The 18,886-nt window shown below is 43.5% G+C and overlaps 1 long non-coding RNA gene across 2 annotated transcripts in view; it reads left to right on the top strand.

Annotated features, from left to right (window-relative positions):
* LOC142097225 (uncharacterized) overlaps positions 1-18,886 on the top strand; it is a 43,660-nt gene that overhangs the window by 113 nt on the left and 24,661 nt on the right. For both annotated transcript variants that reach the window (XR_012678151.1, XR_012678152.1), the window contains exon 2: positions 11,321-11,399. This is a non-coding gene — a long non-coding RNA (uncharacterized LOC142097225). The remainder of the gene's footprint in view (positions 1-11,320; positions 11,400-18,886) is intronic.

Raw genomic sequence — 18,886 nt, 5'->3', positions numbered from 1 at the left:
GTGCTCGGCATTGTACAGTTAGTTATATGCTGATTGTAGACTATATACTCGCTTACACATTGGTTATAGTTTAGTCTGAATAACTGCTTTTATTTTTGTTTTACACTACTCCATATTTTTATGAATATATGTAGAAAAAAACAGACAAAACCAGTTTTTAATTAAAGGAGGCTTTCGAGATTATGATATGTCTAGATTTACTTTCATACTATTATAGCAGTCCATTAATTTACCCTATAAACTAATTATCTAGTTCTCCAGAATATACACAGCTACTAAAAGAAAGGATTTTTATCCAGCGTATGGAAAAGAGAAGTAGAACTGTTTAGTGCCTCAACACACTATACAAATAATAATCTGCACAGACTGTACAGTACATTATAGTAGTATAAAGAATAATGAAGTTTCTCACAAATATTGAAAGTCTCAAAGAGGGATATCTAGTCTGTCACGCAAAAGGGAAACACATTGGGGTATGTTTACTAAACTGCAGGTTTGAAATAGTGGAGATATTGCCTATTGCAACCTATCATATTCTAGCTATCATTCGCCATGTTGTGGTAACGCAGAGTGACTTCGTGACCATTCCAGAGGCACTAAGCGTCTACTCAATATAGGGGTTAGCACATATGCCTCACAGCACTGGGGTCATGAGTTTGACTGCCAACAAAGGCCTTATCTGTGTGGAGTTTGTATGTTCGCCCCTTTTTGTGTGGGGTTCCTCCGGGTGCTCCGGTTTCCTCCCACAACCCAACAACATACTGGTAGGTTAATTGGCTGCCATCAAAATTGACCTGTGTGTGTGTTAGGGAATTCAGACTGTAAGCTGGGCAGGGACTGATGAGAATGACAAATATCTCTAAAAATACTAATGCAAAATTTATATACTTACATGTACATTGTGTTATGTGCGTATTGTCGCTAACCAATAACGATTGTCGAACCTCGATTTGTGTTTCCAACGCACAAAGATTTATTCGCAATAAGTGGAAAAAATATGCTCAAGCGAAGTAATAGTAAATACAGCCGTTACTTATCGCAGGCGCTCTGGATCCAGTGCAGTCATTCAATCCTGAAGTCTGGGGACAAGATGTCTGCACTCTGGATCACAAGCTGCTGCTTATATACACAATCAAGTACAGTAATACAATGAAGATGGTATGGCTTGCATCTATTGGTCCGGGTCTCAGGAATGTCCAAGGGGTCGTCAATCATTGGCTGGTTCATCCTAAGGAATCCAAAGGAGGGGGTCATCTCTGCAGGGGGTATGCTCTGCTCTTCCCGCCAGAATTCCTTACTCTTAAGTAGTTCATAATTCCCTATCATTCATAACTTGCGTATGCACTCTGCGATTCCCTCGCAGAGCGCACCAAACAGTAGGATATGTAACAAGGTTCATTATGATACCACTCATGATGTTATTCCTTTAACCCGTTCTGTGTATTTCACTAATATGCATGTAACTCTGATATAACATATAAATACTACTATATTTCGACATAACTGACTATGTGTTGCAACTACCAATAATGTGTACTATTTTATAAGTATGCGTGTTTGTGCAAATGTATGGTAAAAGACCAATTACTGTTGCTGCCACGTGTAGTGGATGCGTACGCCCTTTCACGCCGTAGCGTGCCCTTGTACGACATAGCGTACCGTACGCATCTTTTCAGACAAAGACAACCAAGTTTGCTAGACTTTAATTGAAATGACTTTATCCAATTTGCTGACTTCGACAGTTCCACCCTTTGATAGTGTAATAAACTATCACCCAATCACCGTTTCAAGTTCAGGATTATACAATACTTCTTCACAGATCATGATCTCGGTATCTGGTACCACCCTTTCAGTCTCTTTCTCAGTGTTACTCTTATGAGACCGTTTTCCACACTTCAACACAGTAGGAACACATTTGACAACTAAACCAATTGCTAAGATGACACCCAGTATAAGGAGAAGGAGCTTACCTACACTAGCAACCATTTCCTGTACCCACTCCCCCAGACCGGAGAACCATTTTGCTGGGTTCAACCATGAGAACCAACCCGCCACCTTTTCCCCGACCTCATATAACGAAGAATTATGGCTCTTTCGAAATTCCCATTTCAGCTGCAAAATTTCATCCATCTTCCGGTCTATAACCTCTTTAGGGTCTTCCGTATTATTAGTAATGTACGTGCAACATTTGACACCGAACTGGGTGGCCAGTGTCACACAGTACCCACCAGTAATAGAGGTGAGATAATTTAGTACCAGTCTATGTTGCACCAACTCCTTCTTGTACGCTTGTAGCTCCCTTCCAGTATACCTGAAAGTGTCATCATACATCTCGGTGATATTATCTATTAATTTAGCTAGGTCTTGGATATATTTAAAGTTTAATGTTCCCCGAGCGGTCCTGGTGAGATCTAGAGCAACCATAACTTGGAAACCAGCAGTTTCACTAATCAATTTTGTAGCTATGGGTTCCTCACCAGGAATCATATTTCTCTTGCCACGGTGTTCATACTGTGTGTGTATGTATGGTGGTGATGTAGTCTTGTGAATATCTACCATTTCTTCATGAGTAATAGTCATGATTTCAGGAACCAGTTTAGCTAAGAAACACAAGCCCTTGGAACTCGGAGTCACCCAGGAATAAGCTTTCCTCCCACAAACAAAATACACATCATCAGGGAGAACATAAGGAACAGTATGCCCATGAATTATATCACACAGAGTTTTGATAAAACTACCCATGCCTAGTGTCTCCATCTGCTCTAGACACGTGTCGGCATTAATGATATTTTCACATTTATCTGTAGAGACTTTTCCAATAGATACCTTCTTATGTTTGGTTATACGCCCTAACTTGTGACTTCCATCAGCATTCCTGCCTAGTAGTGACCTTGTGAGTCTCTCTCTAAAATGAGTGTGGCGAGCCATTGTCTGATCTGATAGGTCAGCCTCCCAATTCTCCAGGCGCTTTGCATGAGATATGTTTAGGCATAGCAACGATCTGCCTATGGAGTATTGTCGAAGCGTCAGACTAGGGGACCTAGTGTTATTGTACCTCCCTTCTATGGGCCTCCCACCCCTTAATTCGAGTACTTCGGATATGTTTAGCGGGAATGGCACTAGTCCTATGTTATGCTGCCCCTGAGGCACGTGAGAGCACACCCAACACTCAGTTTGGTTTAGCACCTTACCCACCAGGGAGTGATAATCCTCCAAAGGATGCCCGCCTATATTCAGAGTACTGGGGGACTGGCATCGTTGGATGCATCTCTCATCAACTAGGGAGTTGCAGAACTTGCAGATACAATACTCATCAGACAATAGCCCCTCACACTGCCTCCGAGTTCCTGAGCTAGCAGACCTTTTCATAACCCCTGGACCAAGTTTGATAATGGGCTGCTCAGGATATCCTATTAACTTTTCTTCGGCCTCCATTTCATCCGTATCACTCCCAGAACTCTCCTCCATCCTCCATTCTCCTTCACAAAAATAGAATGTCCTAGAAAAAGTAAAAACAAGGAAAATCCTGGAACAAAAGAAAAACAAAAACCGCCACTCCATCGCTGGAAAGATAGTTCTTGAGGCAACGTCTCTGGTTCAGGTGTCTTAACTGCAGGCTTTAGGTCTCCCGGAACAGGCTCACAAGTGACAGCTCTATGTCGTCGGTCTGAGTCTTGTCTTGCACTTTCTCCGGATTATGGACTCTCCTGCAGTGGGTGGAATGGACCCAAGTGTCTCTCTCTGCAACCTTCAGTGATGTAGTACTGGTCAGCAGCACTTGGTACGGGCCTTCCCAACGGTCTGTTAAACAACCTGAACGTAAGAAATTGCGGATCATAACATAGTCTCCAGGTTCAACATCATGACAGTTCGTTTCTGGCATACCAGGTGACAGCATTTTTAGTTTTTGTTGTTGTTGTTTCAGCTGTCTACTCATTCTTATAAGATATTGTACAGTCACTTCATTATTACACTTTAAGTCGTCTTGTGGACTCACGATCAAATGAGGTTGTCGTCCGAACAGTATCTCAAAGGGGGACAGATTAAGAGGAGGTCTAGGAGTGGTTCGAATGCTGTGGAGGACCAACGGCAAAGCCTCAGGCCATGCCAACCCAGTTTCAGCCATTATCTTACCTAGTTTGTTCTTGATAGTACCGTTTACTCTCTCCACCTTACCACTGGCTTGTGGTCGGTAAGGGGTGTGAAGTCTGCTACTGATTCCCATGAGTTTACACATATTTTGGAAGACATCACCAGTAAAATGGGTACCCCTATCACTTTCAATGATTCTAGGGATACCGAACCTACACACAAAGTCTTGTACAATTTTCTTTGCAGTGAACACAGCAGTATTAGTGGCTGCCGGATATGCTTCTACCCAACCGGAAAACACATCAATACACACTAACACATACTTCAGATTCCTGCACGGTGGTAGTTGGATATAGTCAATTTGTATTACCTGAAAAGGTCCGTCTGTAGGAGGGATGTGGGATGGCTCAGTTGGAATAGTTTTCCCAACATTTTTCCTCAAACAAGTAAGACATGACATTGCTTTCTTACCAGCTTGAGAGGAAAATCCGGGAGCACACCAGTATGCTCTCACCAGTTTGCACATACCTTCTTTACCCAGGTGAGTCAGGCCGTGTGCTGCTTCAGCCAGGCTTGGATAGTATGTTCGGGGAGCTACAGGCTTACCTTGTCCATCCCTCCAGAGTCCTGAGGACTCTTAACCACATCCCTTCGCCTTCCAGACCGCCTTCTCCTGCAGGGAACACAAATCTTGCATTTCAATTAATTTCTGCGTGTCTAATGTCTGAAAAACCATCATAGTCTCGGTCGATACAGTCATAGGTTGCCCTGCTGCCCATTTAGCAGCTTCGTCTGCCCTGTTGTTGCCCAATGACACTGGGTCTTCTTCAAAGGTATGGGCTTTGCACTTTATGACGGCTACTGTTCTGGGTAACTGTATCGCTGTCAGAAGTCCTTTTATGTGTTGTGAGTGTGCCACTGGTGTACCTGCTGCTGTCGTAAAGTTTCTAAGACGCCAAAGGGCCCCAAAATCATGCACTACCCCGAAGGCGTACCTAGAGTCAGTATATATGTTGGCTGATTTACCCTCTGCCAATTCACACGCTCTCCTTAGTGCTACTAGTTCCGCCACCTGGGCTGAGTGAGGTGGACCAAGGGGTTCAGCTTCTACCACATCCTGATCGTCTACAACAGCGTAACCAGTACATAGCTCTCCTGTCTCTGTCTGTCTATGGCAACTTCCGTCTGTATAAAACGTAAAATCTACATTTTCTAAGGGGGTGTCACATATGTCGGGCCTTGCAGTAAAGGTCTGATTCAGGTGTTCCATACAGTCATGCGTGTCAGTATTCTTGCCTAACTCATCATCAACCAGGGTCTCCTCACCTCCCACCCTTTGTGTCTCTTGAGACACATACGGAAGGTATGTAGCTGGATTTAGGGTGCTACATCGTTTGATGGTGATGTTTGAGGGTGCCATCAGGGCTAGTTCCCACTTTGTGAATCTAGCTGAAGAAACATGTCTGGTTTGGGCTGAATTTAACAGAGCTGATACAGCATGGGGTGTATAGATGGTTGAATTATGTCCTAATACTACATCCTCGCTCTTACTTACTAGAAGGGCCGTTGCTGCTACACTTCTGAGACATGTTGGGAGTGACCTTGCCACATTGTCTAATTGTGCACTGTAGTATGCTACCGGTCTGCTAGCGTCACCATGTTTCTGTGTGAGGACACCTGCTGCACAGCCATCAGCTTCTGTACAAAATAGTTCAAAAGGCTTTTCATAATCAGGTATTCCCAATGCAGGTGCTCTTGTCAGACTATCTTTAAGATTAAAGAACGCTTGCTCCGACTCTTCTGTGTGTATGACACGTTCTGGTTTTGAGGAAGAGACTAGCTCCTGCAATGGTAATGCCAGAATAGAAAAACCTGGGATCCAGGACCTACAGTATCCACACATCCCCAAGAAAGTACGAATCTGCTTCTGGCTCTGCGGCAGGGTCATGTGTTGTATGGCCTCAATTCTGTCGGTTGTCAGGTGTCTTAGCCCCTTAGTGAGGCAGTGTCCTAAGTATTTGACCTTAGTCTGACATGGCTGTAATTTATCCTTTGCCACCTTGTGCCCTGTTTGTGAAAGATGAAGCAACAACAATTTAGTATCATGTAAACATGACATAAAAGAATCAGAGCACAACAACAAATCGTCCACATATTGAATTAGAACAGACCCATTGTGGGGTTGAAAGGATTGCAAACAGTCATGTAAGGCTTGGGAGAAAATACTGGGGCTGTCAATGAACCCCTGGGGTAGTCTGGTCCATGTGTATTGCACTCCCCTGTAGGAGAATGCAAAAAGGTATTGGCAGTCAGGGTGAAGAGGGACTGAAAAGAAAGCAGAACATAGATCAATGACAGTAAAATGACTGGCAGACGGTGGAATCTGCATGAGGATGACAGCTGGATTCGGCACTACGGGGAATTGGCTCTCAACAACTTTGTTAATTCCCCTTAAGTCCTGGACTAATCTATAGCCCCTCCCCCCACTCTTCTTCACAGGGAAAATGGGACTATTTGCTGTACTGGCTGTACGAATTAAAATCCCTTGTTGTAACAGCCTCTCAATAACAGGATATACCCCTAGTTCCACCTCCGGTTTTAATGGATACTGTGGGATTTTTGGAGCTATCCTACCACTTTTTAGATTGACCATGACAGGGGCTACGTTTGCCATCAGTCCAGTGTCCTGTCCATCTCTGGTCCATAGGGAACCTGGTATTTCCAGCAAAATCCCCTTTACTTGAGATGGACTTTGTTCTATAACAGGAGAGTGTAACATTAACCTTGGAGGGGTGTCCAATATGTCCTGTACCTCATGTGCAACCTTCTCGGGTATATCTAGGAACACACCATCTGAAGTACAGTATATGACACATCCCATTTTACATAACAAGTCTCTCCCTAGCAAGTTAGTAGGAGCCGCTGCAGCCAAGAGAAACGAATGCTTAGTATGCAGAGGCCCGATAGTAACTTCGGCGGGTTTAGTTAGAGGATAATGTAACACTTTTCCCGTCACCCCCATAGCTGGAATAGTTTTGCTGGTCACCTGTAGATTGAAAGGAAAGGTTATCACAGATCGGGCCGCCCCTGTATCTACAAGAAAAGTTTGTTTCCTGCCAGCTATGTCAACTATCATTGTTGGTTCTTCACTCTGACTCTCAGTTAACCTCACTGGCTGTAGACTACAGGTATGACCTGACCCCTAGCGCTGACTATTGATTTCCCGCGCAGCATTTGCTGCCGTAATATGCGCGGGTAGATGTGAGTCTTCTAGTCTATGTGAATCCTTTCTTGGAGGATATCTATGTGACCCACCCCTATGTGTATTGGGTCTTTCTTTATTACAATCTCTCTTGTAATGTCCTTCCTCGTTACAGTTGAAACACCTGATCACTTTAGGTTTCCTGTTATATGGGTTGTATGCTGGTGGTTGTGTATGCACCCCTTCTAGAGCCTGTATACTTACCGTCATTAACCTATCACTTTTCTCTTCCCTTTTTCTAAAAAGGTTCTTGTCATGCTCCACAGCAGACTCCCTAAGGAAGTCTACCGTGACGCCTCTCCAATTAGGTAATGTGGTTTGTACTCTCGTCTTTAAATTTTCCCTAAGGCCATCCATCAGTACCCCTACAGCTACCTCTCTGTGATGTGGGTCCTCACTTATGTTGGATATCCCAGTAAATCGTGCAATCGCTGTTATAGCTCTAGCAAAGTAATCTGAGGCAGTTTCACTATCCTTTTGTTTAATGGTGAAAATCTTACTCCAATTTACTACTACTGGAAAACAGATGGCTAAGTGTTTGACAATTTGTTCTATATTCCGTTGGTTAATCTCATCAGTCAGGGTGTCATCTTCCTCCAACAAACAATCTCCAATAAATTTTTGTATGTTAGTATTGGGAGGAAGACACGCCCTCAACACTACCCGCCAATCCTTACTGGTTGGTTCATGAGCATTCCCTAAGTCTTTAACAAATTTCTGACATTTAGCTAACTCTTTTCTAGGATCTGGGAATTCAGTCATAATGGAACGTAATTCTGATCTAGTCCAGGGACAATGCATTGTAACATTTCTTAAAGGAACTACACCATCCTTATCCGGTTTCCCATTGGGAACTGATATTGTGCGGACCGGGAACACACCCTCTGGTACACTAACTTCAGGGGACGCTACAGGATTTACAGGCCCTAGATTTAGAACACTTTCACTCCTAGTGATCACGCTACTCTCACCTATCTCAGCCATTTTCTCATACTTGCGCTGAGCCTCTAGTACATTAACAGCATGGGCAATGGCCGAAATCACAGTGGGTTCATCTTCGTTTTCAGATACACTTGATTGAAACTGATTTAAAACAGGGTACAACTTAGTAATTTTTCTATTTTCAGTTTTAACAACGGCTGTACTTACCCCTCCCGCCACATAAGGTGGCGGGGGCGCGCTTGCGCTGAGTTCGCCACGCTTCTCAATGGTTACATCCGCCTTGCGCGCGCTTTTCGCCACGCCTATTTCCGGTTTGTATTCGCTGCTCTGCCACGTGTTACCTTCCATTTGCCACAATTTTAAACAATCATTATGTCTATTTCTCTTTTTCGTTGACTTGATCAACCATATTTTATCTTTTACAGTATTCAGTACCTCTGCATTAAAACTCCCTATTGTTGGGAAAGGCCTATCACAAGCTTTGGTCATCCCGACCCACGTGTCACAATACACAGTTGCATATGCACCATACTTCTTACACATGAGAAACCTCGCTGAACCAATAGGGCCTTCCTTAGGCAGTACACTGACCATCTCTAGCGTATGCTTAGCACCCATGTTGAACAATATACCTTCTACCCGGAACACAGACACACCGCAATGCTCTGTTCCTTCCGGCCAAATGTGAAATACAGACACACCGCAATGCTCTGTTCTTTCCACCTAATAATTTCAACTCTGTTGCTATACTCACCGCTAGAGATCTATAATCCTCGGTGAACGTATTTCCTTTAGCCGCGTTCACTCGCTTTTCCCTAATACAGAAATATCACTGTGGGCCCCAAGGGCTATCAGCTCCTCAATACCCTGGCTAAACCACAAAATCTGCTGAGTTTATTATCGCTGGGAGCGCAAAGTCGATACAATCAACCTGCCTTTCCAGTATAATTCCTCCTAGCTGCTTCACCAATTCGCACTAACGGTGCGACCGGATCGCACTGCCTACCAATACTAATTATTAGCAAACCTTGCGATCTATTGGTAGCGCTTTGCGAAAACCCAGTTTTCGCATTCGGTATACCTGCCCTGTATACCGTCCTTCAGTTGGGCAATCCGCCTCGTCAGACAGCAACTGAGCACCTCAACAATAAAACAGTGTATCTACGTTACAACATCACACACTATACACCTTTTCTGCGCAGAAAATCAAAAGTTCCCAACAATAGTAATAATGTCTCAGAGGCTTTCACAAGTAATTATACTATGCATGTATAATAACTATCAAAACGATTGTTTAACCACGTGGCAAGTTTACCGGAAGTTCGCGTACGCACAGCAGGAAGTACACATACGCTAAACAATGCAATACAGTTAAAACGCACAATGACAGAAAAAAGAAACAGTTTTCTCTTTTGTCCCTAGGTTCTAGTTAGCGTGCCCTAGATAATGCAAAACGGACATTCGGTTTCACAACACAGAGTAAAATTCAGGTTTTGAACACCATGCGTTCTTACCCGTTTATGACGCGTCTCCACCCTTTGTTGAGGAACCGAAATCCGTTGGTCTTGCGTATCATCGGCAACGAAACCTCCAAAGCTCACGAGCCCCCAATTGTTATGTGCGTATTGTCGCTAACCAATAACGATTGTCGAACCTCGATTTGTGTTTCCAACGCACAAAGATTTATTCGCAATAAGTGGAAAAAATATGCTCAAGCGAAGTAATAGTAAATACAGCCGTTACTTATCGCAGGCGCTCTGGATCCAGTGCAGTCATTCAATCCTGAAGTCTGGGGACAAGATGTCTGCACTCTGGATCACAAGCTGCTGCTTATATACACAATCAAGTACAGTAATACAATGAAGATGGTATGGCTTGCATCTATTGGTCCGGGTCTCAGGAATGTCCAAGGGGTCGTCAATCATTGGCTGGTTCATCCTAAGGAATCCAAAGGAGGGGGTCATCTCTGCAGGGGGTATGCTCTGCTCTTCCCGCCAGAATTCCTTACTCTTAAGTAGTTCATAATTCCCTATCATTCATAACTTGCGTATGCACTCTGCGATTCCCTCGCAGAGCGCACCAAACAGTAGGATATGTAACAAGGTTCATTATGATACCACTCATGATGTTATTCCTTTAACCCGTTCTGTGTATTTCACTAATATGCATGTAACTCTGATATAACATATAAATACTACTATATTTCGACATAACTGACTATGTGTTGCAACTACCAATAATGTGTACTATTTTATAAGTATGCGTGTTTGTGCAAATGTATGGTAAAAGACCAATTACTGTTGCTGCCACGTGTAGTGGATGCGTACGCCCTTTCACGCCGTAGCGTGCCCTTGTACGACATAGCGTACCGTACGCATCTTTTCAGACAAAGACAACCAAGTTTGCTAGACTTTAATTGAAATGACTTTATCCAATTTGCTGACTTCGACAATTGAGTCACACGTATCTTAAGATATGTCCAACTCAAAAGGCATACAAATGTGTACACTGACGCCGGACAACAGTGCTGAGATGCGGATTAACAGTGTTAGTAGTAAATGCAAATGTCACTTTACCCTATTTGTACACACTATAATGTAAGGAAGTGTCATATACACAAGAGAGAATAGTGTCTTGACAGTGTTATTAATAAATGCAAAAGTTGTATTTTCTATATAAAATGTAATTATAAACACCCCACATCTGTCATTTACCCTAGGGGGGGTGCCTTTGTTTTGTGGACTTGATCCCCCTAGGGAATTAAGCCCTGTGCTGGCTGGCTTAGGGCTGGTTGGTACTATGTTGTAAGGATCCTGCTCTGCAGGTTTTCCTGATATAGTGACACCTGCCTGGGTCCGCATAGCCTAGTGTTGATATTAGCATTTTGGGGGGGACCCACATGCTTTTTGTCTCTCCAATTTTGCCAATACCAGCCCAGGCTGACAGCACTAGTGCTGTTTTCTCTATTGGGGGAGGGACCATTGCAATTTGTTTCTCGTATTTTTATTTATTTATTTTTTACAGGCACAGCAAGGTCCGGGCACCAGGGAGGAAGCCAAAGAGCCGTATCTGCATCTACCTCCACCACTACATACAACATAAGGTGCGTGCAACGCCTAACTGTACTCTGGCTATGTACCCCACCCATTCACTCCCCCTGTTCCGCTTTTCTATGCTTAGAACGGGATGATTGGACAACTCTGAATAAGAGGGAGTGTTCAGTGACCTAGAGGGAGGCTGTGAGCTGCTTGTGTGTGTTAATATTTATCACACACATAGAGGTCTGTAACTTGAAAAGTATCTAAACTTGCAGTCAATAGCAAGTCACGGAAATGTATAGATAGATAGATAGATAGATATATCTATATATAATATATATATATGCCTCCCTTTATGAAACTGTCATAAAGGGAGGCACATGGGCTGCAACAATACTCAGATAGGCCGTGGTATTTAAACTATCAGTTGGTATAAAGAGGCCTAATGTGTGCTCAGAAAACATTCCCCACACAAATATACCATCACCAACCTGCACCATTGATACAAGTCAGGATGTTTTTCCAATCTTCAACTGCTCAGTTTGGGTGAACCTGTGCACACTGAAGCCTTAGTTTCCTGTTCTTAGCTGACAGGAATGAAACCTAATGTAGCCTCCTTCTGCTGTAGCCCATCTGGCACAAACCATCATTCCAAGGTCAAAGTGACTTAGATCACATCTTTCCCCATTCTGGTGTTTGGTATGAAATACAACCGAACCTCCTTACTATGTCTGTATACCTTTATGCATTGAGATGCTGCCACATGATTGGCTGATTGCATTCACAACGAGCAGGTCTACAGGTATACCGAATAAAGTGGCCACTGAGTATATATATAAATATATATATATATATATATATATATATATACATATATATATATATATTAACCCAAAAAAAATTGAGCTTTTAACGGCGCTAAGTGATACAGAAAAAAATACTTATATTTATATAGGCAGCTCCCACGTCTAAGGACACCTGTTTGCGAGTGTCACACCTAGATAACAAAATACAAAAAGACAGGGGCGCCACACATAGTGTAATAATATTTTTACAAGTGGTAATAGAAATCCATATAGTGCTCGTACCAAATATATATTTCAATAAAGCTTATCTGATGCATGTGGTGATAAGATTCCAACAAGGAACTCCAAATGATCTCAAACGTCAGGACCGAGAAACTTCAAATAGCTGGAACTCAAAAGACAACCACAATAGTGCAACACCATTTAGGGAAATTTCTGATATATTAAAATATTTAATAAAATCGCTGAGCGATCAAAGCAACAAATTGCCCGTACATGGAAATAAAATAAAAACAGCTTATCTGTCCTCCTTAAGATCAAACGTGATCCCCATAACACGAGCAGCAATCCCGGCCGGCAAAGGCAACAGCACTCCTGGATGACGTTAATCACAAAGGGAGATCCAGACACTACCAACGCGTTTCGTCTTAATGAAGACTTTATCCCTTGATAAAGTCTTCATTAAGACGAAACGCGTTGGGTAGTGTCTGGATCTCCCTTTGTGATTAACGTCATCCAGGAGTGCTGTTGCCTTTACCGGCCGGGATTGCTACTCACGCCCGTGTTATGTGGATCACGTTTGATCTTAAGGAGGACAGATAAGCTGTTTTTATTTTATTTCCATGTACGGGCAATTTGTTGCTTTGATCGCTCAGCGATTTTATTAAATATTTTAATATATCAGAAATTTCCCTAAATGGTGTTGCACTATTGTGGTTGTCTTTTGAGTTCCAGCTATTTGAAGTTTCTCGGTCCTGACGTTTGAGATCATTTGGAGTTCCTTGTTGGAATCTTATCACCACATGCATCAGAGAAGCTTTATTGAAATATATATTTGGTACGAGCACTATATGGATTTCTATTACCACTTGTAAAAATATTATTACACTATGTGTGGCGCCCCTGTCTTTTTGTATTTTGATATATATATATATATATATATATATATATATATATATACAAAAAACAACTAGTTAAAAAGACATTAAAAAAGTGTGATTGTTGCAGACAAACCACAATTGTATTCAAATAATGGGATGGACATATCATTAGATCTTAAATGACACTGTATAGAGAATAACATAAATACTAGTGTTTGTGCATCATAATGAACAATAGAAATATCTCCATACCTCTGTCTATACATTTGCGGGGCAGATTTTCAAAATTACAACAAGTATATATAAAAATATCTCTGTACATTTGTCTGTAAATACAGAATAAGGACAGAATTAGAGCGTTACATCCATCATACAGAACAAGACCAGTGTAGTTGTGCATACATGCAGAATTTATCTCACCAGCTGTGAAGAGTGATCACGAGTTCCATTTAACTGCTTGTGTACCTGTATGTTTCTCTGTATTATCCTGTATGTACTGTCTATACGCAGCGACTGTGTTGTTCAGACAGCTGTTTATATATGTCTCTCTTTTGATCCTTCAATAAACTTTTTGCAAAAAAAGAAGAAAGCACTACATTTTGATTATTTTATATTTTGCTCATTCTAAACATGATTTTTTAATGAAGAGTAATACTATTTAATGTATTTATGTATTCAGGTCTCTAGAAAGCATTTGGATGATGACAAGATATCACCATGTACAGTAGTGGGAACCAGGGGCGGGCTGGCCCAGGGGGTGGGGGGGGGGGGGGGGGGGCAGGGGGCATACGCCCCCGGGCCGGTCAGAAAAAGTGTGTTTTGGGCCGGTGTCTCCTGTTTGGTGGCTAGTCCCGGGGAGGGACCTGACACTGAGCAGGAGACACTGGCCCAAAACACATCTATATTGGCTGTGGATCCTTCGATCTGTCCCCACTCCCGCTCAGTGATAGGCCAAACATTAGGCCTATCACTGAGAGCTCTTGTGTCACATGGGACGTGCACCAAGTGATAGGTGTCGTCCCATGCCTGAAGACTGCAGAGCGCGCGGCACGGATGGAGAAAGGTAAGTGCGATGGGAGGTATATTAATATAGTGTGTAGTTAATATAGTGTGTTGTGTGTGTGTGTGTGTGTGTGTGTGTGTGTGTGTGTTATAGTGTGTGTGAGTGAGGAGGCAGTATACTGTGTGTGAGTGAGGAGCCAGTGCAGTTTTTGTGAGTGAAGGGGCAATATACTGTGTGTGAATGAGGGGTCCAGTGTATTTTGTGTGAGTGAGGGGCCAGTACAATTTTGTGTGAGTGAGGTGCCAGTGCAATTTTGTGTGAGTGAGGGGCCAGTACAATTTTGTGTGAGTGAGGGGCCAGTGCAATTTTGTGTGAGTGAGGGGCCAGTGCATTTTGTGTGAGTGAAGGAGCCAGTGCATTTTGTGTGAGTGAAGGGGCCAGTGCATTTTGTGTGAGAGAAGGGGCCAGTGCATTTTGTGTGAGTGAGGCAGCACGGTGGCTAAATGGTTAGCACTTCTGCCTTACAGCACTGGGGTCATGAGTTCAATTCCCGACCATGGCCTTATCTGTGAGGAGTTTGTATGTTCTCCCTATGTTTGCGTGGGTTTCCTCCGGGTGCTCCGGTTTCCTCCCACACTCCAAAAACATACTGGTAGGTTAATTGACTGCTAACAAATTGACGCTAGTCTGTGTGTCTGTGTGTGTGTGTGTATGTTAGGGAATTTAGGCTGTAAGCCCCAATGGTGCAGGGACTGATGTGAGTGAGTTCTCTGTACAGCGCTGTAGAATCTGTGCAGGTGCCAGTGTATTTTGTGTGTGAGTGAGGGGCCAGTATATTGTGTGTGTGAGTGAGGAGCTAGTGTATTGTGTGTGTGAGTGAGGGGCCAGTGTATTGTGTGTGACAGTGAGGGGCCAGTGTATTGTGTGTGTGTGTGTGAGGAGCCAGTGTATTGTGTGTGTGAGTGAGGGGCCAGTGCATTTTGTGTGAGTGAAGGAGCCAGTGCATTTTGTGTGAGTGAAGGGGCCAGTGCATTTTGTGTGAGAGAAGGGGCCAGTGCATTTTGTGTGAGTGAGGCAGCACGGTGGCTAAATGGTTAGCACTTCTGCCTTACAGCACTGGGGTCATGAGTTCAATTCCCGACCATGGCCTTATCTGTGAGGAGTTTGTATGTTCTCCCCATGTTTGCGTGGGTTTCCTCCAGGTGCTCCGGTTTCCTCCCACACTCCAAAAACATACTAGTAGGTTAATTGACTGCTAACAAATTGACGCTAGTCTGTGTGTGTGTGTGTATATGTTAGGGAATTTAGGCTGTAAGCCCCAATGGTGCAGGGACTGATGTGAGTGAGTTCTCTGTACAGCGCTGCAGAATCTGTGCAGGTGCCAGTGTATTTTGTGTGTGAGTGAGGGGCCAGTATATTGTGTGTGTGAGTGAGGAGCCAGTGTACTGTGTGTGTGAGTGAGGGGCCAGTGTATTGTGTGTGTGTGTGTGTTTGTGAGTGAAGGGCCAGTGTATTGTGTTTGTGTCACGGGCACTAGGAGTCTTTGCCCAGAATATCACCAGATGTAGTCTTACCAGAGTAGTGTATACACACAGTGGTCCTCTGGTAGCAGGGTGACTAGCGGAATAGAAGAATCAGCAGATGGTAAGAGGATGCTAAAGGAAAGTCTATGACTAGCAGCAACTGGTTATGGATTGGACAATATGAACACAAGGATCTTGATGGACGTGAAGACGTGAGGAAAGTCAGTGGTCTGCGTACAGCAAGTTGTACCACTGGTATAGTGAGAGGAGTTGTCCAGGAATAGATAGGAGGTAGTGAAGTCAGTGGTCTGCGTACAGCAAGTTGTACCACTGCTTGTAGTGATGGGACTGGTTCCAGGTGCAAGTAGGTAACGGGGAAGTCAGTGGTCTGCGTACAGCAAGTTGCACCACTGCTTATAGTGAGGAAACTTGTAACTTGTGCCAATAGGAAACTGGGAGTCAGTGGTCTGCGTTCAGCAAGTTGTACCACTGCTATAGGTGAGGATAGGCACTAGTGTAGATGAGTGGAACATAGAAGGTAACACGGAGAGCACAAGGAACTTGATCCCAAATGGTATATACAATACAATAGCAAATGACAAGCGCTGCTTGAGAGATACAAAGTCACTACTGAGATCCAGGTCAAAAGAGGCAAAGTCAATAGCATCTATATCTTCTTAAGATAGAGGACTCCGTAGATGAGCAGAACACAGTCCAAGCGGATATGCAATAAACTAGTAAAGTCAATAGGAGGTAAGCATACCGCGATTCAGTTGAGCAGACTGTCACGAGAGAAACACAGGGATAGCTGAGCGGCTGAACGCCGACACGAGTAGAAACCACAGGAGAGTGGTAGCGGTAATCCGTGTCTGTGTAGCACACAGGCAGAGAACTTGACACGAGTGAAGCAATGATGATTCTTGCAGAAATCAGCAGGAACTGAAGACACGATGAAACACAGGAGAGTTGAAGCGGTCCGGAAACCGGCAATGTAATAGTCAGGAATCAGCTGGAACTGCAGACACGATGAAACATAGGAGAGTTGAAGCGGTCTGGAAACCGGCAATGCAATAGTCAGGAATCAGCTGGAACTGAAGACACGATGAAACACAGGAGAGTTGAAGCGGTCTGGAAACCGGCAATGTAATAGTCAGGAATCAGCTGGGACTGAAGACACGATGAAACACAGGAGAGTTGAAGCGGTCTGGAAACCGGCAATGCAATAGTCAGGAATCAGCTGGAACTGAAGACACGAGGGGAAACACAGGAACACCTTCAGAGACTCACAGGGAATGAGACTCCAAGATCAGGCAACGAGGTAATGACCACAGGTGCTTTAAATAGGGAGTGTTGCCTGATCAGCCAATTAACTAAAAGCAACAGGTCTGAAGGGTTCATAGAGGCTGCGCATGCGCAGACCATCAGGATGGCGGACAGCCACGGTTCCTAATAACAGAAGAAGAGGCACTCACGGTCCGGTGAGTGACAGTTTGTGTGAGTGAGGGGCCAGTGTATTGTGTGTGTGTGTGTGTGTGTGTGTGTGTGTGAGTAAGGGGCCAGTGTATTGTGTGTGTGTGAGTGAGGGGCCAGTGTTTTCTGTGTGTATTGCTATTATATTTGTGTTGTGATGATGGGGCAATTTAATTTAATAGTGGGGCTTATGAAGTTAATTTGGGGTGATTGGACCTTTAATTTAATGCTAGGGTGGTTTGGGATCTATTAATTGAATGTGGCACTGTTTGGGGAAAATGAGGTCTATTTATTAAAAGTGACTATTAATTATTTAATTCCTGGGATGGTTGTGGGGAATTTTTATATTTATTAAACGTTAATACTATTAAATTTATTGCTGGGGCTGTTTGGAGGGAGGAAAATAGGTTTATTTATTATATGGGAATACTATTAATTTAATGTGAGGATTAGTTGGAGGGAAATAGGTCTATTCATCAAATGTGAATACTATTATTGGTTGGAGTTTTCTAAATTTCATGTACCCAATTTTTTTTCCAAATAGGACCTCCAATATTCCAGGATCCAGACAAGCAGCAAATGAGCTAAATAAACCAGCAGCTTCAAGTGGTGACAGTGACAAGAATAGGTAGGAGAGAGCAGGACAGTCTGGCAACTGTCCTGAATCTGGTGGGACAGTCCCGAATTGTGTGACTGTCTCGCTTAGGACAGTTGGAAGGTATGTCCCGCTTCAGTGTGTACTGCTCATGAAAGCAGAACTGCGTACACCTACCAGTAGTGCACACAGTATTGCCTGTTTATTTCTCTAAAATGACAACCATGCTACAACATAGGGGTTACCCTGTCTAAAGTGCCCAGGACCCCCAGAGCCTTAGTCCAGCTCTGGGCCTGGGCATGAAAATATATATATGGATTAAGCAACACTAAAATAGCCTCTTTTTATATGGATAAGTATATATTGTGCCAAAAACCACCCTGTAAGGATGGGCCGCTACTTATAGGCCAGTGCTGTGTTGTTGCCCCTCAGGCTAAAGTCTGCCAGCCATACCCTGGTGGGAACAGTCGCTGCCAAATAAATAATGGCTGTTTTGTTATCTTTTTAATGCTGTCTCATACAAAGTGTTATTATTAGCTTAGAAGCTATTTAAGATGATAGTTGTGTTGGAAATACTGTGAGGCATTAGACTCAGTAATACTTCCAAATCTATCTCCATGTTTACTCCTCATTTCAGCAGGGCTGTCACATCTCTCAAATTTTACCCACACTCACGATGTCAAAATGTTATTCTCCAATCTCCCACACTTCATAAGATTGGGAGATTCAGGGGTCAAATCTCTCCCATCCACAGCTGTTTCTGTTGTGCTATAAAGCAGTGGGCGACTCCCAGAACACTGGTGGAGAGGACTTATGATGCACTAATCAGAGGGTCAGAATCTCTTACCAATCTGATTGGTGAAAGGTTGGTGCTCTCCACTAATCAAAATAGCAGGAACGATAATTGAAGCTTTTCAGCCAGCAGGATGCACCACAGAGAGAAAGTGGGACCACAGGACAGGTAAGTACTGGAGTCTGCATTGTGTTGCCACCAGACATTGGAGATGTGCATTGTAAAGCCACTACTAGACACTCTGGGTCTGCATTTTAGAGGC

This window comes from Mixophyes fleayi, chromosome 1 (genome assembly GCF_038048845.1).
Source record: "Mixophyes fleayi isolate aMixFle1 chromosome 1, aMixFle1.hap1, whole genome shotgun sequence".
Lineage (NCBI taxonomy): Eukaryota > Metazoa > Chordata > Amphibia > Anura > Limnodynastidae > Mixophyes > Mixophyes fleayi.
This window is presented reverse-complemented; position numbering and strand designations above follow the sequence as displayed.